The sequence below is a fragment of the Chenopodium quinoa genome, unplaced genomic scaffold, assembly GCF_001683475.1.
Source record: "Chenopodium quinoa cultivar QQ74 unplaced genomic scaffold, ASM168347v1, whole genome shotgun sequence".
NCBI classification, from domain to species: domain Eukaryota; kingdom Viridiplantae; phylum Streptophyta; class Magnoliopsida; order Caryophyllales; family Amaranthaceae; genus Chenopodium; species Chenopodium quinoa.
Window position 1 is genome coordinate 693,233 of NW_018742263.1, and position 6,000 is coordinate 699,232.

Sequence of the window (6,000 nt, forward strand, 5' to 3'; positions counted from 1 at the left end):
GTTTGGATTTCAATTTTTGCACTTTTGCGTATATGCCTGATTTTTGCCTACCTTATCAAAAGCATGCCGCGATTTTTTGCCTAACTTATCAAAAGCCGGCTGTCCTTGCCCCTGGACGGCTGTGTGGTTGGTTTCAAATGGAGTTGGTTGATTGACTTGGGAACGTCTGATGCTGCAAAGAGCATGATACGTTTGTAAGTCAATCAATCACAGTAGTGATTGCCCCAAACCAAGTGCACAGCCGTACACCAAAAGGCGTTCCAGTCACTAACCAGACGGTGTTTGTCCGTCTAGGTAGAGATTGCATAGCCATTGCACAACTCTTTTGCCCCAAACGGGAGAATTGGTGCAACTTAAAAACGAAAAAAAATGCTAAGTAAGAACTTCAGTCGGTCACCGACTGATGTCGCAGGACATCCGGGTTCCGAGACTTGGTCATTCCTTAGACTGTTCAGGTCAAACGACTATGGATGGGCCGATTCGGCCACAATTTGCATTGGTACGTAGAGTAAGCAGATTGGCTTCTCTCTACGACGATCGCACCTGGAGGGGTGTCGCCGGACGCCTTTGTCCATGTTGGGACAGACGAATTTGTGAAAAAGCAGCCATCCGGCCATTTGCCTCTGGTCTAGGTTGAGACCGGCTGTATAGCCATTAAGCGATTTTGTGCTTAGCTTAATTATCTGGCCATTGGCCTCTCGTCATACAGACGTTAATTTCGCTTCAAGTCTCAAACTCAGAAGGTTAAACAAATGACAGTCTGTGCAATGCTTCAGGCGGCGTACAAAACACAAACAAAATTGAAAACAAAAAGCAATTTCTCATTAATGTACTTCTTGTTTACAAACATTACAAATCTCAGAAGTAGTACTTTTTCAAATTGTCTACATTCCAAGTCCTAGGAAGGCGCCTTCCGTCTGGAGTTTCCAGGCGGTAGGTGTCGTCTCTTACTTCTTCATAGATCCGGTAGGGGCCTTCCCAATTTGGAGTTAGCTTTCCCAGCTCATTGGTCCTACCGGTTGCCTCCATTTTCCGTAACACTAAGTCGTCAACTTTCAAGGGACGCTTGTGTACTTTCTTGTTGTAAGCTCTGGTCATTCTCAGACAGTAAATATCATGACGCAAGGCGGCATTGCCCCTGCGTTCTGGGAGTGAATCCAATGCCAGGCGCATTGCTTCCCAATTTGCCTCTTCATCATATAGCATGACTCTGAGAGTCGGCTAGTAACGTTCAATGGGCAAGACGGATTTAGCACCATAAACCATGAGAAATGGGGTTTTACCAGTTTCCCCCATTGCTGTTGTCCGGATGGCCCATAGGACATGGATTAACTCCTCTGCCCACAAGCCACCAGCTCTTTCAATTTTCTTCTTAATGCCCACAAGCCACCATCAGTTTGTTGAAGGCTTCAACTTGGCCGTTTGTTTGGGGTCGGCCGACTGATGCAAAATAGCTTGAGATCCCTTGATCTCCCAACCAAGTTTTGAGCTGAGACGTCTCAAACCGAGGACCATTATCGAACACCATAAACATAGGTACCCCATACCGGGTGATAATGTTCTTCAAGATGAAGGAAATTACGTCTGAGGTCTTGATGTTCTTAACCGCCTCGGCCTCCACCCACTTGGTGAAATAATCCACAGCCACCAAGATGTAGCGCTTTCCGCCTGGTGCAGGCGTGTAAGGACCTAAAATGTCCATGCCCCATTTTGCAAACGGGATTGGGTTGTGGATGGCCGTCAGATCAGTAGCCGGACGGTGAATAAGTTTGCCAAATTTTTGGCACTTGTCACATTTCTTCACCAACTCCTTGGCGTCTGCCTCAAGAGTGGGCCAAAAATAATGTCGTCTGGCTCTGACGGCTAGGGACCTGCCGCCTATGTGGGAGGCGCAGAAGCCCGAGTGCAAGTCTTCGAGAACTTCCTTCCCCTTTTCTGGGGTGACACACTTCAACAGAGGCTTCAGAAACCCCGCCTTGAAGATTTCTCATTTCTCAGCTCGAAGCTTGCAGCTCGCTTCTTCAGGATGGCTGCCTCCTGTGGCGAATCAGGAAGTGTACTGTCTGAAAGGTAGGCCCGGATGCCATCCATCCAGGTAGAGTTTCGGTCAAGAATTCCAATGGGATCTTCATAGATGCTTCTTTTTTCAAGAACTTCCCAGAAAACTGACCGAGGCGTATCATGGCAGGCGGAAGATGCCAACTTTGACAATGCATCCGCCTGGTTGTTGTCCGACCTGGGTACTTGACTCAAGTGAAACTCTTCAAGTGACCCAGCCTCCTCTATGACCGCCTGAAGATACTTGATCATAGCCGGATGAGTTGCTTCAAATTTTCCCTCAGACTGGCTAACGACCAACTGTGAATTAGAGTAGGCGTCAACTTTCATTGCCCCTGTCGCCTTACACATACGTATACCGGCTAGCAGGGCTTCATATTCCGCCTCATTGTTAGAGGCCTGAAACTTGAACCGTAGTGCAAACTCATATCTGTCCCCTTCAAGAGACTCGTAGATTACACCTGCACCACAACCGTTCTTTTTAGAGCTCCCGTCTACATACACTTTCCAAACCTGATCAAGATTATCCGGAGCCACCGGACGGGTCATTTCAACAATGAAGTCGGCAAACGCCTGACCTTTCACTGCCTTTCTTGGTTCGTAAGTGATTTCAAGAATTTGCATTTCAATAGCCCATTTCAACATTCTCCCGGATGACTCCAAGGTGGACATTGGCTGCTTGAGTGGCTGGTCGGTGTAAATCACCACTGGATGTGCCAGAAAGTAAGGCTTCAGCTTTTTGAATTCCATATACAAATCAAGGCCAAATTTTTCAACCATAGGGTACCGGAGTTCAGCATTTTTGAGAACATGGCTAATGAAGTAAACCGGGAGCTGAACGCCGTCTCGCTCAGCAAGGAGAACGACACTGAGAGCATGATCTGAGACGGCTAAATACATGTACAACGTCTCCCTAGGCAAAGGACTGACCAACCTAGGTAGAGAATGCAAGTGTTCTTTTAACTTTTGGAATGCCGTCTCAGCATCATCTCCCCATTCAAACCTGGTCTTCTTCCTGATTGCTTGGAAGAAGTAAAGGCATTTGTCGCCTGACCAGCTGAGGAACCTCCCCAAGGCGGCTAGGCAACCAGTGAGTCTCTGAACTTTCTTGACAGAACGGGGTGACTTCATGTCAATCACTGCCTGTATCTTTTCAGGGTTAGCCTCTATCCCCCTTTGATCAATCAGGAATTCGAGAAACTTCCCAGACTCAACACCAAAGACGCATTTCTTGGGGTTTAACATGACCTTATGCCGCCTGAGGGTGGTGAACGTTTCTCGGAGATCAGCAAGGTGATCCGCCTGTTGCTTGGATTTGACTATCATGTCATCAATGTACGCCTCCACATTCCTCTCAATTTGTTTAATGAAGACTGTATTAATCATACGTTGGAAAGTGGAAGGTGCATTTTTCAAGCCAAACGGCATCACAGTATAACAGAATAACCCCAAATCAGTGATGAAGGTCGTCTACTCTTGATCTTTCTTCCATAGGGGTATCTGATGGAAGCCAGAATAGGCATCCATAAAGCTCATCAAGGCGTGACTGGCTGAAGAGTCGACCAGACTGTCGATCTTTAGAAGCGGGTAATTGTCCTTTGGACACGCCTTGTTGAGGTATGTGTAATCAACACACGTGCGCCAGGTCCCATTCGGTTTCTTAACAAGGACCACATTGGCCACCCAGTCGGGGAAATTAAAAGGCCGAATGAACCTGGCGTCTAGCATCTTTTTAACTTCGGCAGCTGCCGCCTAACTTCTTTCCTCGCCGTGGTTTCTTTTCTTTTGCCGGATGGGCTTCTTTTTGGGATCCACGACGAGTTTGTGGACAGCGACATCCGGGCTGACGCCTTTCATCTCTTTCACTTCAAAGGCAAAAATGTCTTTGAACTCATTCAAAAAGATGCAAGCTTGCACCCAGAGTAGCATAAGCAACCGGTCCAACCTTTATAGTACGCTCTGGACGATTGTCATCCAAAGTGAGATCAATGTTTTCACTAGCCGGTTGGGGACGGAGCTTGTCTGACCGTTCCCTGGTCAGTGATTGCTATTTTTTCTCTTTCTTCACCTCCACCAGCAGAGGCGCTTTTCTTTTCTTTCCAACGGCTGGTGGGGTGGGATTGGCACCCTTGACATTGTCAAGGTCTATTGGTTCCTGCTCTTGGCCGTCTAAGGCCACAATGTCTTTAACGGCTGAGAGGTAGCACTCCCGGGCCGTCTTCTGATCCCCGTTCAGGGAACCAACAGAGCCATCATCCCGCTCATACTTGATGAGCATGAGACACGGGATGATTACCGCCTTAGCTTTGTTGAGAGTTGGCCAGCCAAGGATAATGTTGTAGGCGGTCAACTCCTCAACGACCAAGAATCTGACGACAATATGTCATCCCTGGCCTTTCTCTCCCAGCCGAATGGATAAGTGAATTCTTCCGGCAGGGCAGGGTAGACCATCCCACCCCCAAAACCAACCAAGGGGTGGGTGACCGGATGCATGCTGTTGACATTGTATTTCAGCCTCTGCAAGCATCGGAGGCTGATAATGTCCGACGAGCTGCCGGTGTCAATAAGGATCCGCCCAACCAGTTGGTTGGCGACCTTACATTCAATGACGATCGGGTCGTCATGCGGACGGCGAACGCTACCCCGGTCCTTCTCAGTTATGAGGACTTGTGGGAAGGTGGAACTGGCAGACGCCTGCTCATCATCATCCTTGTCCATCTTTCGAAGAAGGCTCTTGGTGCCTCGGATGGTAGGGCCACCACATGAAAATCCGCCTGCTATAGTGTAGACCGGATCCTTGTCGGTATCCGAGCTACTAGTACGCTGGTGGGTAGTCTTGGAGGACTGACCCTTGTTCTTCTTCTTTGCCCCGGCTGAGGACTTAGAAATGTAGGAAATCAACAGGCCTTTGTCAGCCAGACGGTCCAACGCCCGCTGAAGACTGAAGCAGTCGTTGGTGTCATGGCCAACCTTCTCATGGAACTGACAGAATTTATTTTTGTTCCGTGACTGGACGGAACTCTTCATTGGATTCGGCTTGTCAATGGACAACCGATCCTTTACCTCCATGAGGATGGAGTTGCAGTCTTTGTTAAACTCGTACTTGGGGACGTACAATTTAAACTCTCTCTTTTTCTTCTGGGACTGCTGGTCTGAATCACTAACCGCCCAGACTTCTTTTCTTTTTTTGCTCTCTTCTTTCTTGTTGGCCGGCTGAGCAGACCAACTTTCTTTTTGTTTGTCAGACTTCTTGGAGTCTGACTGACCAGTAGGGGTGTAGAGGTCGGTAGCCTGAATATAGCTCTCCGCTTCCCTCAGGGACGCCTGTAGCGTGAATGCCCCTTTTTTACGAGGTCAAACTTGAAGTTTGACCCGTCTCTCAGACCTTTGAAAAAGTCTATAAATTCTACCTCGTCAGACAGTCCCTGGATTTGGATTCTGATCAGGTTGAACCGCCTGACATATGAACGTAGCCCTTCTCTCTGACCTTGCTTGACGGTGCTCAAATCAAGGCTCGTTTTCTTAGCAGGGATGTTCATGGAGAAATTGGTGGCAAACAAGAAGGCTAGCTTCTTGAAGCAGTCAATTGAACCGGCTGGAAAGTTGCCAAACCATTGTTGGGCAATGCCCTACAATGTAGCCGGGAAACATCGACACCAGGTGGCATCGTCCCAACCCTGTAAACACATGAGGTTGGTGTATGCCATCAGGTGGTCTTCTGGGTTGGTGGTACCATCATAGGTGCCCACCAACACATTCTTAACCTTGGACGGCTAAGCCGCCTCGGTTATTTTTTTGGCGAACGCAGAGGGTTGTTCACCAAGCTTGAGCAGCCGGAGCTGCCAGTCTAAAGGTTGGGCACTGTTATATGCCGCCTGACCCCCAAAAGGAGGAGGCTGCATGAACAGTAGGCCATATTGCCCATACTTCGCCTGAGGTGCA